The sequence below is a fragment of the Pezoporus wallicus genome, unplaced genomic scaffold, assembly GCF_028554395.1.
Source record: "Pezoporus wallicus isolate ANWC-B61680 ecotype Strahan unplaced genomic scaffold, APGP_CSIRO_Pwel_v1 contig_8090, whole genome shotgun sequence".
Lineage (NCBI taxonomy): Eukaryota > Metazoa > Chordata > Aves > Psittaciformes > Psittacidae > Pezoporus > Pezoporus wallicus.
The window spans coordinates 569794-588010 of NW_026642841.1; positions in this window are offsets into that span (position 1 = coordinate 569794).

Sequence of the window (18217 nt, forward strand, 5' to 3'; positions counted from 1 at the left end):
CCCCAGCTTAACTGCACGCTGGGGCAAGAGGAGCTGCCTTCCCCTGGGCTTGAGCCTGTCACCTACAGGTTCCAGCAGATGGCAGGAGATATTGCCCTGGAAGAGGCAGTGAAATTTGTTCCTTATTCATCCTCTGTACACCAATAAGGATTTTAGAGTCCTTTGTAGATTTTTGAGGCATGAGTTTTCTCAGAAACAGTCAGTTCTAACAGACCACACTTAGCCATGTGTCTGCACCTTACAGCCTTTGGAATAGCTTCCACCACGTTGTCTGCTGCAGATGGCAAACTACCAGGTGTCCCTCTATGGACCTTTCCAATCCTGTTTTAAAAATAGCATTGTATCTGTCCCTTTTCACTCTGGTATTGGGGCAGCCTAGAGCAGAGGAGTGCACCCTACAGTGAACAGGTCCAGTACCTCATTCTTACCTTGAGAGCATGCGGGTGATACCATCTGGCCCTGGCAGCCTGCTGCTGTTCATCTTGTTGTCTTTTGCTGTAACCTCCTCTAGCAATGACAAGTGTCCCGTAAAGAGAGGCTCTGAGGTGCAGAGCACCCTAAGCCTTGGTGGCACAAACACAAAACAAGACCTGTGCTTTCTTGCTGTGGCTTTTCTGTCTCTAAGTGCTCCTTCTACACCTGGGTTATCAAGTCATTTCCCAGATCCTGAATGGTTTTGTAAGCTGCTCCTGCATTTTTCCACGTGACCAGTTAATTTTTGTATTTATTCTCTTCTCAATTCTCTATCAGGATATTACCTTTATTTTTCTGAAGATGCTTTTGCATCCTCATAGTCTCCTGACTTGATATTTATACGTATCTTTTCTTTACCATTCTTTCTGAAGAGTTTTATGGAAGTGAAGGTTAAATATCCCAGTGGGAGTGAATGGACAGTGGCTGCTGGAAGGCACAGCTTCTCCTAAGGAGGCGTATCAAGCAAAGGCCAGGACGTGGAGTCCTTATGTTGCTCCATCTCAATCCCACTCAACACTGGCATGGCCTGATGATGTTTGGGACATCTTGCACATATATCCAGAGCACACAGTTGCCCAAATCATTGAGCATGCGCTAGCACACCTCTGCACTCAGACCTTGCACAAGCAGGAGAGGAAAGACGTTGCACATACATTCCATTTCCTAGGGAAAGCAACTGGCCTCGTCTTTTCAGGATAGAAAGTGATTTGATTCTCCAAAGATTAGCTATGGAAGATAAGAAATACATACTCTGTCTATTGTGCAGATAAAGTGTCTGATGGCTAATTCTTCGTGACATGCATATCCAGTTATGACTTCTGCCTCTATTCCTAAACTCATGAAGATAAATGACATAACAGAGATCAGCAATCACATGTTTTAATGTACTTGGAGTCTAATGTCTCTACTGAAGAGTGCACATGGCAAGAATGTCTTATTTCTGAGGATGCTTTACATCAAGTGCTATTTCAGATGATCTCTAGGTTGGATGCCCTGCTGTTTCTTGGCAAGTACAGACTCCCTGGGTCTTACAGTCCCAACACTGACAGGAGCAGGATGCATTTGCAGGGAATCTGAAGTGGCAACTCAGCCACTCATCCATCTCCTTAAAACCAGCCCTGTTTTTTCCTGAGATGCCACAAGAATCACTGTTCTGTTTGGTGTTCACTACTTTCCTTCTCACCACAAACCCAAGAGGACAGTAGCACCCACAGCCACACACCAGACTCATGCCTGGGTGCCTGGAGGAGGTGAGACACGCCAGGAGAGGGATGCATGGGTCCTGCGGGGTTTGTGCTTTGTTGATGGCACAGCATGAGAGAAATATGTGGGTTTAGAAGCTTTCAGGATGTCCTGGTTTGGGGGAAGAATCAAGCAGGTTCATGCATCATGAATTCTCACATTGTGTTGTGTAACCTCTGAAGGCAAGAATCCCCCTGTGCTTCCTTCACCCATGGCTTCCCACTAAGCCTGCTTAGCCCCTTGTAGACCTAAACTGGCTGACAAACCCTTACAGCAGGTTAAGAACCTGTGACACAGCAGCAACCCCAGCTGTGGGGAAGGACTGCTCTGCTCCTGAAGCCCCACTCTGCAGTTAGAGAAGGGAAAAGCCCCTGATGGAGCAGAGATCACGCTGAGTTAACTTCTCAGCATCAAGGGTGGCTGTGGTATTCAGTCTCTGACTTCTTCAGTATGAAACCAATGGATTTTACCAAAAGGAAACAGGTATTTTATAAAAAACAGTGTTCCAGAATATCACACACAATGTGCTTCTAAAGGAAGGTGCTCGCTGGGCTATTAAACTTTAAAGACTGGAAGTAAAACACAGTTACTGCACGGACAGAATGGGGTTGCAGTGCTGCAGTAGTGTAATCACTGTGCTCACCCCAAAACTGAGCAAGTCTGTACCAGTCACTGCTGTCCTCATCTACTGCCCTGTCCCACGAGTCCTCCCTCCCTCCCTTTCATGAAGATGTGCTGAGACCCCTCTGACACTGGGCTTCATTTGCTAAAGGTTTCTGACCAGCATCGCTATTTCTGGTCGTTGTGGCTTCCTTGCTGGGAAACAATGGCATTTACAGCACGGGGCAGATGAGATCACCATCACAAGCTGACACCTTTTCACATCCTGCTACAAAACAGGCTGCAGGAGAAGAGCAATAAATCACTGTGGTGATCAGCTCCTTCAGACCAGACCTGCAGGGTCTGAAAGAGAAGCACTTGCCCCAAGATCACTGCAGAGGAAATAGCTGATGGATGATGGGGGATTTGAAAGGGACAGGGTCTCATCCAGACCAATCCATCTTCTACTGCTCAGAACCCCCTGACATACTCTGCAGAGGGCCTGCCAAGAAATTACCCATGACCAGGACCCTCCAGAATTCAGGGCAAAGCATCCTGAGGCCTCAAAATGGGCAGCAAACCCCTTCCTTGCCTGCCTGCTCCCTCTTCCTCCTGCTCCCATTCCTGTTGATCCCAAAATGGACTTTGTGGTAACGGGAAGGAGGGCAAAACCTGGCGTGGGAAGGTCTTATTGCATCCTCCCTTGGCCTCACATGGCTTTTTCCTTCTGAAAAAGCTGGACACAGCCCTGGCTGATGGGTGCGAAAGGAGCTGGGTCTGACTTGGCTCTTCTTGGCTCCCCCAGTGGGATAGGTGGAAGTGGGAGCCAGGCTGGCACCGCATGCACCCATGTATTACTGAGATGTCTCTGGAGCAGTTCACAGGTTGGTGAAGGACCCAAGCAGGGCACATTCAGGGTGTTCTAGTTAAAATGATAAACCCAGCTTTGGAAAGAAGCATGAGAGGGATTCATTCCAGGATTACTCAAATACCTTGCTTTGGGGGAATATACTTCACTTCTCTTTTAACTTTAATATCGCATTAGAGACTGCTTTCTGGGATGGTGGATACTGTATTCTGAATACTTTATCACCAGACTCTGAGAGCTAGTGAAGTGTTTTGGATAATAGGAATGAATAATATATCATGCATCCATTGCACAGCAGACTGATTTGTTTACTGATAATTTAAAGTACATTATTATTTTACTACTCGCACACTGATTTACTTCCAAACATTGACTGAACAGATATCATTAAATTAGAATAATTTTTAACTCTAAAAAGATATTGTTTACAACTTGCTCCTTAGCGAGGCATTTGGGCTGAGCTGCATATATTTGTCTCTAGGATTATGGGTCCAAAATGATCTTCAAGCTGATTATTTCTAGGATATTTCAAGACTTCCTTTTGTATCCAGGGTCCATTCCAGCTCTCTGGTTACTCAGCTCCTCAGCAAAGACCTCAGTAAGAACAAGAAGAGTCCCTCATTAAGTAGATCCTCTCCAAGATACTTGAACAGAAACCAAGCCTGAGGCTCCATGGTTTTCCCCTGGACTGACACTTAATCCTGTGAAGAGCCTGTGCATCATTCTCTATTTCTGCACACAGCTCTGCAGTGCAAAACTAGTTACGGGTGGATCCTTTAGCATATTTTGCAATGCACAACAGTTTTGTGCTCATGAAATTCAGAATCAGAATAACTCAATCTCTGAAACCTTTCTCTCTATTCAAACTGTAGTGGAATAAAGTTCATAGGTTAGAGCTGTAGAAAGGCAGCCAGGTTTTGGCTGTGCAGCTAATAGCTGTTGCACGTATTTGCACTAACTTTCACTGAAGCTCAGCTAACTTGTAGTGATACTATGAAGGCAAAGATCTGTTTTATACAAGTTTCAGTGTCTGCAGAACCAAGGCTGCTAAATGCATTCCTAATACTTCCATGTCATTCAGCAGTTTGAGTAATAGGACCTATGAAGAGGAATGAACAAACTGGAGCCATTCAGCATAAAACAGAGGAGGCAGAGAAAGGGCAGGATGAAAGGCCGCTGCAAAGAGATAGGCTGGTTGTTTTCCATGGATGTGGAAGCTAGGAAATGGTGCACTGAAAACGAAGTATGAAATATTCTCTTTACTCATTAGGAACTTCCAAAACCCGTTTTGTAGGTAATAGAGGACTGGAGTAGATTGGTGCAAATGCAGTGTCTCCTTCAAAGGAGGCTGGAAGAAGTGGCTGGACCAGCGTCCATGGGGTGAGATGGGGCTGACCCTGCTGGGCTGTGGTAAAAACCTAGCTCCAATCTGGACTCTTAGACAGCTTCTGTTTTTATGGCTATGGAACACAGTGCTGGAGCTATGGGGTGAACTGTGTGAAAGCGTCAATGCCTTCAGAAACCTGGCTTTAAAATGAAACAAATGTATTCTGGATTATTTATATGTCAGGACTTACATTTGGGATAATTAAAATGATGCTGAAAGGGGGTTCTGGGTGGATTTACTGCTGGGCATGCTCAGCCTCCCTCTGCTCCTAACTGGGATGTAGGAATGGTTTGGAGGAGGAAGAAGGGTCACCTCTGCACAGTTTGGACCCTCTTCATTCAGGATCAATGGGGTCAAAGGATGTTTGTTCTGGAGGCAGGAAATCCCCTCCCACTTGTGTTACATCTGTTAATTTGCTATGAAGAAGAAATTGAGGTTTCACAAAATCTCAGCACTGGCTCCCCAGCCTGGCTGCTTGCAAAGCCTCCAGACAGAAAACCAAGGCTGTTGGGCTACAAAGAGCCCAAAGCAGGCAACCTAATTTGAATTTTCCTCCCCTTTTAGACCTAGAGAAGTTGATGTTAGAGAAGAGGAAAGCATCCAGACTGTGCTCTCAGGGATGAGAACTGGAGGAGATTGCACAGCTTACAGGATGAGAACGAAATTAAACTGCAGCATACAAAACCCCAGTATCCCAGCTGCGGGCTCAGCCACTAGATGAAACCAATCTAATTTGTTGGACTCTTTATCCCCAAGGCCTCGTGAGACCTTGGAGTGAAAGCAAGAAGCTGCTCAGGGAGAAAAGAAAGTTTGGAGCCCGGAGGAGCAGGAGGGATGGCATGTTTATTTCAAAAGAGGGAGATGCGGGAAGGTAAGTGCCAGCACTGTCAGAACTTGGAGTCTTCTGATGCTCTCACAATATTGATGGAGGAGCAGTGCATGATGCCAGTGGTTTGAAAGCCTCGGAGCTATTATTGATGCAAATGTAAAGCAAAAGCTACAGCAGCAGTTCCCAACCTGTCACTTACAGCCAACACAGGTCCTGTGCAGAGAGACCCTTCTGCTTTGCTCCAGGCAACTGTGGAGGAGAAACCTCCAGCCCAGCTAACACAGAGTGCAAAGGGCTGGGATGCTTACAGAGCCCGAGGGTAAAGGAGAGCAAACACCTTGGTCGGCAGGGATGAAGTGGGCAGGAGGGAGCAAAGGGGGTGGAGGAAAGTCACCCTGTTATCAGGTACTCAAAAGGCTGCCTGTGTACGGAAAAGCACCAAGGTTAAAGCACTCTGGGCTATGAAAATGATTCCCCTAACACACTGAGAAAACAGACTTCCCATGTATCACAGAGAGAGGGGCTGGTTAGTCATCTGCAATTGGCATGTGTTCATAAAACACAGCTCCTGGGAGCTGTCAGGAATATTCCCTCCGTGCAACTCCAAGGAAGGGATTCATGGTGTGCCCTGCAGACGAGTGATTGCGCACAACAAACTGCTGCAGCTGTCGTGGAATGCTCAGAGCCTCAATGAGATTATTCAAACACCTGGTCGCAGTCCTTTGCCTGGCCTTGAGCACTGCCAGGGATGGGGCAGCCACAGCTTCTCTGGGCACCCTGTGCCAGCGCCCCAGCACCCTCACAGGGAAGAGCAACTTCCTAATGTCTCATCTCCATCTCAGTTTAAAGCTGTTCCCCCTTGTCCTGTGTTGGTGGCTTCTGCTGGACTCAGTGGACTTGCGCTGGGAGCCAGAACAGCCCAGCAGTGCTGATGGGGTCTCAGCAGTACAGGTAAAGGGCAAGGATCCCCTCTGCTTCCATGCTGGCTGCACTCCTGCTAATGCGGTTTCTGCAGCGGCATGGGGTTGATTCATGCTGGACTTGTCCACCAGCAGCCCCATTTCTGCAGCCTCTTGAGGTCCGGTAGATACCAGCCCTGACCCCAAGAACATGCCAACCATTCATCCCAAATTATGGGGAAGCCTCTCCAAAGCCTGTGCTGTCAAGGAGAGAGGTTGTATTCTGCAATAGCTGTAAGAGCTTTGGTATGTTTCCATGCAATTTAAAGTATAAATTAATAAGATAATTTTAATTGAAGTGGAGTGGATGCTACAGTCTTTGCTCCAAACTCTGCACAAACCACAATTTCTGGTGCCTGACCTGCTCATGTATCTAAATCTCTCTTTCCTCATTCATATTAGAGCTGGTAGAATTAATACATTATTCAGTGATTTCATCCTTCCGTCCATGATCCAAAGCCATTTTCTGCAAATGTATTCATTGCTTCCTCATGTTTGTTGACTTGTTATGTGAAGGACATTCAGCCAATATAGAGTATTTGGGAACATTTTGCTTTGTTTGTTTTGCTATCTGGGGTGGGGAGGTCATTTCAGTCTCAAAGTACTGTTCCCACCTCCCGAATCCTTGTAAATGAAGGATTAGTGAATTATGAATGCAGACATGTAATAGGTATGGAATATTGAATAACAAGTAGTCAGGTCTACTTCTAGTTCAAGAAATCCACACAAATACCCTTACTTAGTTTTGTTCTGGTATTAGGAAGAACTTGCTTTGCAGAGGCTAGTGGAGTCGTGTACCACGAATTCCCCCATGTCCGCAGATAAGTCTTAAGAAGAGGACTCTGTAGGACTGCCCTAAACCTCCATATCGATTGGGAACATAACTTTACGAATACGTTCATCGTTTAGGTGAAGTTTGCATTGTAACTAGCTGCAAAAGCTCTCCAGGGACACCTTGGAGGGGTGTCTGAGCGATACCTTACAGAAGGGGGTGGGTGGGGGGTGAATGTTCAGAATTGCAGGTACTTTACTCAGGGCATCACTGACGCATGCTGAGCCCGGTACCACCCTGACACGAACCTGTCCCATGCCACTGCCAAGTCAGGTTGAGCTCTCAGGAGCTCCTGAGCTTGGCCCGAGCCCTTGTTGCCCACAAGGCTGCATGCAAGGAGCGTTGGCAGGACTGGGTTGGAGGCTTTGCTGGGCCCCCTGAGACTCCCACAGACCTGGGGGTACTTTCCTAGTACCCCGGGGTAGCAGAGCAGCCCCCCCATCCCACAGACTCTCCCAAAGGGCAGGCTGGATCCCACCTCTGGCAGCATGGAGCATGCAGGTACCGGAGTTCTGCACACCTACAGTCCAGTTCCCCCTCACTAAAGAAACCCCAATCAATATTTCCCATTAGAGAGCCACTGAAGTGGAAGTAATTTGGCCATGAGTTGTTGCTGGAGATCTGATCTTCCTGCTGTGGGCTGTGAAGGCTCTTAGAGTGAAAGATTTACAGCCTTTTGGAGAGACAGGGTTATCCTTCATGAGACAAGAACATTGACAAGCTGGGCCTTTTTGTCTTCATTCCACCCCTGAAATCCCCCTTGATTCATTACACTTTGTCCTTCTCGTCGGTGTAATGAAATACAAATGTTTATGTTGATATATAAAGATAGCAACATTGATTTGCTTTTCTGCGGTACGTTTGATTACTATCAAGCTTCCAAAACCTTCCCGAGGTCCTTTTTTATGTTATTGCAACACCTTTTCAGACTCACAGCTTTTTCCTAATTGTATTTTCTGCTGAGAGAAGCACATGGAAGGATCTGAAAAGGATGCAGGTGAGGTCTCAGAGGAGCCATTTCGATGCATTAAAATGTTGAGACACTGATTTTACAAAGACAGTACTTTGCAAATTACATATTTGCAAGAACTTGAGATGAAATTATAAGACTGCAAGCAAAGTTATTTCACATTTATTATGACTTCCTCTAGATTTTCATCTCATCTCAGACCCCTGGGGTTTTGGAGCTTTGCCCATCTTTTGATACTATCTGTATTCCTGTTTCTGTGTCTGATGCCTTCTATATGCTCATAGGAATGGATGAGCAGATGTGGGTAAGTTGCAGGGGTGCTTTAAATATGCTCAAAACCAGAGCCAGCTTTACTGCTTGCACAACATATTTGTCTCTCTGTATTAAACCTGCACCTGAAGAAGAAGCTCCAGACTGGAAACCTCTGAGAGAACAGAAGCATTTCATATCTACAGCTAAAACTTACACCTCAGTCTAATTGAGGTCCTTTTTACATGCCCTGTTGTGCACTATAAAATGGGAAAAAAACAGAGGCTGTTGCAAGATTCCAAATCCTCACGATGCAGAAAGCACAAGGAACCTTTCTAGCGCTTGTGCTATCCCAGACCAACAGCCAGAGGCTGTTGGGACCATCTCTTGCACAGCCGGTCTGCTCCAGGTGTTAAGCTGCTCCTACAACAAACACTTCCTTTTTAAGCTGCTGAGAATTATTGATTTACTGAGGCAGAATGTTAATTATTATGGGATCCATGAAAAGGGTTGTTGTTTTCTTTGTTCGTAACAAACAGTGTTCTCCAATTAATCTGGGCTTTGTTATGAATGAGGGAAAGATTCTTCCTAACTACCAAAGAAATTGATTTTTCAGGTTTCAATGTGTTTACGTTCAGCACAACTTCACCATTTCCTTGTTTGATTAAAAGAAAGAGATACAGATGAAGTTGGAGCAGGCTTCTCCCTAGAGGTGTTCACTTAGGGGTTTAAATATCAGCTTTCCAGCAGTGCCAGGAACTACATGGTTGAATAAGGCTTGAATCAAAATGGTTCAAAGAAGGAATCTGATACGAGTACAATGGAAAGAGAGACCAAGCTTTTCTTCAGAGTACGGCTCAGCCTGCTTTTCAGATTGTTGACTTAGGGATTTTCCTCTATCTTTTATAATCTTTAAATAGTTTCTTTTCAACTTCTACCTTAAAAGAAATCCCATTCCATTAATTGAGACTTTGCTTTTCTTTGGTATTTCCCTCTACTAGTCAGCTCCCTTGTTAGGGTTCCAGCTGGGGGGCAGCTGAAAAATACCCTTTTCCTCCAATGAACCCTTGTTCTGCTTGGAATGTAGCACAATGAACCATCTTGTTTGGTAGAGGATGAAGCCATCCATTGGGTGGCCCTTTAATTTGCAGACCCCCCTGGTCCTGGGGCTAATGCCCTTACTTGTTTAGGATGTACCAGAGCTGAAGTAAAGCCTCTTTGTATCTCACTCCAAGTAGCCTAAAATCAAGACTGTATAATACTTTGAGGTGGTCCTCTCAAGCCCTATGACTCTACCAGATCTGGTCTGTTCAGCACAAATGAGATCTGGAGCAGGGACTTAAGTATCTCACAGCCCTGTGTAATTGCCATTGTCTGGAAGGCCAGTTCCTTGCTGCTTCTTCCAGTTAATGAAGATGCTAAGTATGGTTCCTCAACCCCACATGTCCAGAATACCAGTTCTTCAGCTATAAAAGGCCCAAGGGAGTGAAGTGAGTCACATCCCTGGAGAGTGCCTGAGCTATGGAGCCAAAGCAGCCCATTGAGCTGAAGCTTGCAGATCAGGATCAAAGCCCTCAAGCTGCAGATCCCATGGGGTGCAAGCCTAAAGGGAGCTCTGAGCAGTTCATGGTCAGTTCTGCACATAGCTGCAGGCAGAAATTTTAGTACTTCTGAGATGTCAGTGAAACAAATGGCTGTTTCCTCAGTATCTGCACCCTCCACTGGGGGAGGTGGCACTCTGGTATTTCCACTCCAGAATGGCAGACAAATGCCTGCACACCCTCACCAATCTAACCCTAAGCAAACACGCACATCTTCACATCACATTGCTCCTCACTCTCCTCCAGGATGCATCTGAATCCTAGGTGAAAACTCATTCAGCATTAAACACTTTGCTAGCTGGATTAGCCTGAGGGGTTGCTTGTAATTGCAGTATTGTTAGGGCTGCTTTTCATTTAGAATCATTCTGTTAGAGATGCTTTCAAACCAAGTCCTGTAATTTCCTAGTAGTGGGCTGGGTGTAAACTCCTTGCTAAGCTGATAGATGTCTTTTTCTATAAAGTCAATTACTGTAGAAAATCCACTAATACAAAAGGCATAATGCAATTATTTGGAATTGATTTCTTATAAGCTTATGAATAGACATTTGGGCAAGTTCAAGTTTGCTGAGAGAGTTTATAATAATAGCTGTCACATTTTATATTAGTTTTCATCCCCAGGGATTTCAAAGCATTTTAAAAACCCTGAATTCGTATCTCTAAAGAGGAAGCATGGCCCAGTGCCCACTTGCCTCTTGCTGGGGAAATCTGCATTTGATTCTCCCTTTCACCACTGCCTCCCAACACAATCCTTCATAAGTCTTCAAACTGCTCCTACAAAATGAGCAAAACTGCATGCTCCTTCTGCAGGGCCGTGGCAGGAAAGAAACCCTCATGACTGGCAGGGGTAAGAAGGTGCAAAATGATGTGGGAAAAGTCCATTTAGACCAGGGATCTTGGGATGAGAGTCAACTGCCCTGACTGATCTCCTCTTCAAATGCTGATTCAGCTGGTCACCTTGCCTGAAGCCCTTTGATAAAGCAGTTGAGATGCCAGAGGAGAGGATCAATCCTATTTGCATGCCTAAAATGGGAGAGATGTCCCACTGCCAGTGGGGGGCCCTACTTTTCTCCATGGACTTTAAAGGAACCTAAGAGTGAAGAATACAGATTTAGGCTATTCACAATATAAAGCTGAAGGCCTCCTCCCCCATATACCATGGAATTCCCAGCAGTCGATTGAGATCTATGGACACTTGGGGGTTTTAGCAGTAAAAGGCAAGTGGTGATGATCCAAGCCAGGCTGGACAGGGCTTGGTGCAACCTGCTCTAGTGGAAGGTGTCCCTGCCCATGGCAGGGGGTGGAACTGGATGAGCTTTAAGGTCCCTTCTAACACAAAGCAGTCTGTGATAATAGTAACAACAGTGATGATAGTGAGCCATGAATGGTTTCAGGAGGATGTAGGCTCCTGTCCGAGAGCCACAGAGGAAAGAAGCAAAAGGATGACAGCCAAGTACAGACCACAGTTCAGTGGTACAGATGGCTAAAATCTTGGCTCACTTAGTAGCTCATTAATGGTTCCTAATGCATTTATGAGAAACATTCTTATGTAACTGCTTTGCAAAGCTCCAGAGTTGTCCGAGTGCAGAACCGTCACAAGAAAATAGGAATGATGTACTGCAAGAGGCTGTAGTGAGGGTGTCAGTGGTATTACTGGTCATTGACACCTATAGCTAGGAGAGATTTCATTAAAAATCTAAATAAAGCTGAGGTTCTGAAGTAAAACTGAGGCATGTACTCCCCATGCAATGGATACATTCTGCAGGATTGTTGAAGAGCAGGGAGTCACATTTCCATTTAGTTTTCCCTCTAAGATGAGCTTTGTATCAGTATGCAGACCAGGAAAAGCAGCATCAGCACAGACAGCATTGTCCAAAATTAAATTTCTTTTCCATCTAGTACCCCCCACATTTGGCTTTTTTATTTGGTTTTAAAGTTGCAGTGGACATAAAATAAACCTGCTCCTTCGCCAGTTATATTTGCGGCTGTTTGTATCACTTGAAGAACAGTTTTCACATCCTAAGAAGCCAGATAATAATTAATAGACTAGATAATTGCACCATCAAGGCTGCCACTTCGTAAGGATGAGGATTTACTGCTTCAATGTTTTAAAACTCGCAGAACTGTTTTAGATGTATGGGAATTCTACAGCATTTCCTGTGCAGCGAAGGGCCAGGCTTAACTGAAGGGGTTGTAATCGTGCCACTGTTTTGAAAAGGACCTCAGAAACATATAGGCATTCTAAAGAAATATTGACAGATTTAATAGATTCTGTGATGGGAATTGGGAAATGGCTTAATTATAGCATGCGTGTATTACGACATTAGGCAATTATTAAATTAACAGATGGCAGGGGCTTCTCCAAGCTCTCATAAATGGATCTTAGCAGCATTCAAGTGAAAGGGAATGTCCTATGATAATGCAGGCAGCAGTCTGAACATCTCGCTCAATCACTGGCACGTGGGAATTTGGGGGTTGAAACTGATGCCTTGATCTCACAGTAGCAATAAAAGAGTAACTCATATGATGATGAAAGGTCTGTGTATTTCCCCCAGTCAATAGTAAATTGGTCCCCAAAAGGTGATTTTCCTTGTTCCCCAGGTAGCAGCAAATCTGCTGGAGGAAAAAATATAGGGGAAGATAGAGGAACCAAAGCAAGCTAACTCACAAATAAAGTTAACACACCATTTCATTGTCCACAATCTCAGAGGCTGGGAATGCTCACCTGAGACCCAGGAAAGCATAGATCACATCTCTCCTGTCGTGGAGGGATCCTGGTCAAATTCTGCACCTCCTGTTTGGGTTCTAGTCTGGAGTTCCACAACAAACTGCTCCAAAGCACAGAGTAGAAGTGAGCACTTCGCATCTTCCTTCTTTTTCCTGTTCCCCTTGCTTAGGGATTAAATTTCCCTGGAGCACAGACCGTAATGCTGATGAACCATCACATCCTCCATTCAACTCCTGAAATCTGCTAAGCAGCACAATACCCCTGATGAGAGTATGTGGGTTCAAACCTCCTGAGAAGGGGTGATTGGAAGAGCCCCATTACAAGCAAGACACGGTCCTTGTCTCTTCCTGGTCTTGTCATGGAAAAGATTGAGCATGACTTTGACCTTTGGCTGAGCCCTGTCTCCTTCAGGAAAAGGGCTCTTCACTGCTTGCCACTGGCACTTTTCTCAGCTGCAAGGATTTGTTCGGTTGTTATTAAATCCAAGAGTAAAAGCTTGAGAAAGGCTCTTTAGCCTGGAGGTGAGAACAGTCGCTTGGGAGCTCGGTTCACTTCATGGAACAGTTAATTGTTTATACACAGCTTCACAGTGTTGAAAAAGTCAGATTCACCACCCAGGCTGGCTCCTTGGACTGCCAATGGTCAGAGCACTTTCCCAGGCAGATGACTGGTCCCTTAAATCCCCTCCAGCAGAAAGAAAACTCAGACGACATCAGCTTCGTGAGTGGTTTGTAACCCCAGGCCTTACCTTTCAGCATGGAAAGTTTTGCATTAAATGGAAAACTGAGCACCAAGCCACCTGAAGTGCTGAAGATTTGGAGTTTGGGGAAGATGGAGAGTAAAGTGTTGTTTCAGCTCAATAGTTTTGGGGAGACGTTTTAGGTTGGGTATCACATGGAAAAATAAATCAATCATTCACATCATTTTAGCTATTACCTCTTTTTCAGATACAATTTATCCAGAATGGAAGCCTGGAATAAAAGCAAATCCAAGATAACTCTTGCATTATTCTTAGTATCTAATAATTTCCCAAGGTCTGGTCTGCACAAAGAGATCCCCTGGATGGCAACAGTGAAGATGCAATTTACCTATAGTAATTCTTTATTTATAAGGATTAAATAAGCAACAAGTGTTGATGGAGTTTGTACTCATGATCTGATGGTGAAACATCTCAAAAGCAGCTTGGAAAGAAAAGCTACCTTTCAGAAGTGTTTCACACAGGTAATAACAACAGTTCAGATATATTTGCAACGCAGATGGGAACACATCTTTGGAAGTAGAGGAATCTGCTATTCAGCAGCAAGAACAGCTGAGCTGGAGCATCTCAGAGACTATCCAAGAAAACTCTTTACTACCACACACCCAAGAAAATAGGAGTTAGACTTATACCTACAGGTCTAAAGACAAGCCATCAGAACTCTTTCACTCTCCCAAGCAGGGACTGGGGATGTATTATCTGTAGAGAACTATACGGAAAACAAAGACACATTGGAGATTTAGGAGCCAAAGACCTGCTTTCAGCAGTGGCATAGAAACAGTGGCATGCTAAGAGCCAGATTCTCAGAGGTACCTGGAGGTTTAGAGGTGCAAATAGGCTCAAGTTATTCAGAGGCACAGTAGCCACAGAAAGGGATTTTTCTTAAATCCAAATGCAGTAGGTTTGAAATAGCAGAGATATGGATCAGGGACTTCAACCTTGGGGGGCTGGGGGAAGAGGCACAGGAGGTGCTGTGAGCCAGTTCAAAGGAGGCCCCAAGAAGTGACTCAAGAAATTACTTTCATCCACACCTTACCATAGTCCATAGCCCTGGCTTCCAAAGTGCCTGCATCTCAATCCAAAGCAAAAGAAGAATCCACAGGTTGAAGATGTTTGAAAACTTCTGGTCCAGCCCATTTGGAAGACTAATATTCCAGCAAGAAGGGCAAAACAACCATAACGATCCTGCTCTCCAAAGAAATCATTTATGCTTACAGAGACAGTAAAAATTGAATTGGGCATTATGAAAAATACCCTGTGTAGCTGCAACTATAACCTAGATAATTCATTTAGGCTAAATATATGGTTGTAATTGAAAATCCAAATAAGGTATGCATATGCATTGATCCATGTGATTTAAATCAAGCTATAAAACATCAACATTATCCTGCCAAAGCTGCTGAAGAAATGGCAGCCAAGCAGAATATGAAATTCCAGGGAGACCATTGCACTGGCTGGGAGGAGGATTTAATTGATTTTGACAAAGAAACCTATTTGCTGTTTAATTGATTCCTACTTTAAACTCGGCGTTCTCAGACATAGCAGAGAGAAGCAGCAGAATAGTGATTACCCACAGCAAATTACAGCTGCCTGGCTCCAGAACGCTTCAGTTCCTGGTTATTCTCTATTTACTAAATTACTACTGTGGCTTTTCAGAGAAACACTAAAAGCTACTCGTGTAAGTACACGAATCTCCCAAAGAGTTACAGGCTGATTGAAAGAGCTGTTCAGATCCCCAGAAAGACCTCAGGAGAAGCAGTAAGGATCCTCACTTTATTCCAAAAGGACTCATGCTCTTCTGCACCTCCTGTAGGCTGGCGAGGGCTGTATTTGCTGGGTTGCAGGGAAGAAGGGGTCACAAACTGTATCAGTGCTGTAAAGTCAACTTGGGAAACCCTACAAGGGTAACACATGACCCTTCCCAGCTTTGATAGATGCTTCTCCAGGAGCTACCACTGCCACAATGACCTCCAGTCCATCATCCCTGCTCCTAGATAGAAAACGTCCAGCAGCCTCATGAACCCCAGGAGCAGCTCCATGTCCTGGTGCAGCTGTGACACTCGCCAGTGTGCTGGAGCCTACAGGGCTGCTGTATTTTGTAAGTTTCTGAAGCCTTCCAAGGGTCTTCACGAGCATCACTGAGCCTTTATCTTCATGTCAGGGAGTGGATGAGAATGAATTTCTTCCTATCTTAAAACAGAAGCAACCCCTGCAAGTCCACACAGGCTCTTTTAGACTGCACTGGAGCGGAGCTGCATAACAAGGTCAGTAGAAATAGGAAAACAACCTCAGAAGCTGCTTGAGTGAGGAAAGGCACTGAACCACCCATGTGCTGCTGTAAGCCTTCATGTAGCAACACCCTCGTGTGACCTGGGAGCTGATCAGTGTAAGACCATGCTCGGCTCTCACTGTTTCACAACTACACTCTACCAAGCTCACAAGGAATGCAGAGATGGGCACTGTCTGCTGCTGAGGCTGTACTAACTCCAGGAGCAACAAGGATGGTTTATTCACCCTCCTGAAGCCAGCACTAGAAGCACAAATGAGCGCTCACAAGGCATCATCTCCCTGTTGTTTAAGCCATTATTTCCCCAGTCCCTCCCTGACAATGACTGATGGACTCAGGGCAAAGATTTTTCAATTTGAAAAATCCATTCTCATTTAAGAAATCATCTTCCTCTGAGCTCATCCATTTGTCACACGGTGCAAGGCAGAGCTGGGGTTGCAGTCGGCACTGCTGGCACGCTGCTCTTCAACAGCGAGGCAAGGACAAAGTTTGGTAACTGCAGCTTGGAGAAAGAAGAATAAATCATTGATTTTGCTTCAGAACAATTAAAAAAATGATGCCTGGAAGTGGTAAGAGATGGGCTGGACCTAAGAAAATATTATCATGATTATTCAATTCTTCATGGCAGGCCCCTTTCTGTCGGGGTTTAGACACTTTGTCCATCTCTCATGCTGAAAGGCATCTTGCATGAAGGAGCAGAGGCACACAGCTGGGAGTGAGACAGGCAGCACATGGAGATGCCCAGATACACAGCTCCAGGTTGAGGCCATCCATGCAGTTCTTCGGAGACAGAAACAACTCGAAGACTTGACCTCAAACCTCTGTCATGGGAAACACTGAAACCTCATCCAGCCCCAGCAGCTCTGGGAACAGGAATGACAAATGATGGTTATATCCAGACTGACCTTTTACCAGCTCTCCCCTAATTAAAATGAGGATTCCAAGACATCACTTATCCTCATCACAGTGTGGCCTGAGGGATCCCATTAAGGTGGGTGAACGCTTTTGTGCATCCTTACAGGAAGATGTTCACAGCCCCAGAGGCTCCCCTTGAATCTTTCTCCTCACAGATGAGGCTGCTGTGGGCACCTGAACTGACTCAAGGAGAGAAGCAGCCTGAGAATTTCCTTCCTGCGTCCAACAGAGCAACTTCCCAAATCAAAGTCTGCATTCAAATGAGGAAGAGCAAAGGGAAGCACAGGTTTTCTGCAAGCTTTGACAAGGTGCAGTGCCAGCACCTCTGGATGTTATTGGAAGAGTTTCCCGAGGAAAGGAGCTCAGAGACATCCAGCTACATGAGGAGGGATAACCAGAGGAATTATGGAAAATGCTGAATCCCTCCAGGGTGGGATACTGGAGTACCTGCCTATAGCCATCAAAAAACTGAGCTATGTGGGGGACACCTAACACCAAGAAGTAGCTTGTGAGAAGTGTATTGTACCTAAAGTAGAGGTGTATTTCATTCTACAACTTTAAAGCCTAAGCTGTAAAAGTGTACCACATTGTCTTGCCTGTGGTCAAGATTCTGCAGTTCTAATTTACAGTTGTAATAAGTCCTCGAATTCCCTGGTTTTCACAACATGAAGACTTGTTTAGCCTCACACGGGAGTTTGAGCAAAGTAAAACTGGAAACACAGAGGTCAGAGGCTGCGTTGAGAGACTGCATTTTATTTATCCTTGTTTCCAAGCTTTAAGTACAAGTGACACAAAAATAAGGTCCCTTTCTGCTTCAGCCCAGCTTCCACAGCCAGGGCCTGGAGCAGCTAAGCAGTATTCAGTAAGCATGAGAAGCCTCACATCTGCCCCAATGCGGCTTTTGTGCCGATACAGATCCACTGTGCAGCATGTGAGGGGTTCATTATTTATCAGCCAGTGCAGTCCCTGGAGGGGGCACAACCCCACCAGTTAAGTGTAAGAAAGACACGTACACGAATACATCCTCATAGGGAGCATGAGCTGTCCAGCTCCTGAACACTTCCTTGTCCTCCTGTTTCCACAGAGGAGCAAGTGAGCTTCCAACTCATCTGCTGCACACAAACCCGTTCATCAGAAACTGCTCTGTTGAGGCCTGTGGTACCTGTGCTCATCGGATTGTACAACTTGAACTACTCTGTCGCAAAGCCCAAGAGGCCCTCTGCTCCACCACCTCACTGAGCCATCCTTGCAGGACAGCCAGCAAGTGCCAAGATCTGATCCTTCCCTGCTTTAGAACCACTCCTCCCATGGCTGAACCCTCAGCAAAGCATAAAGGCTTTGCTGAGGCTCCTTTGCCTTCCTTAGTGTCATTGCTTGACCTCACTAGGAGGATGAGGAGCTGCAGACCAAGCCACACCAGCCACAGCATCACACAGAGTGGTGAGGAGGGGATAGAGCAAGACAACACAACAGGTACAAGCAGAAATAAATCAAAGCCCTAAAACTGCTTTTCTCTGCTTCA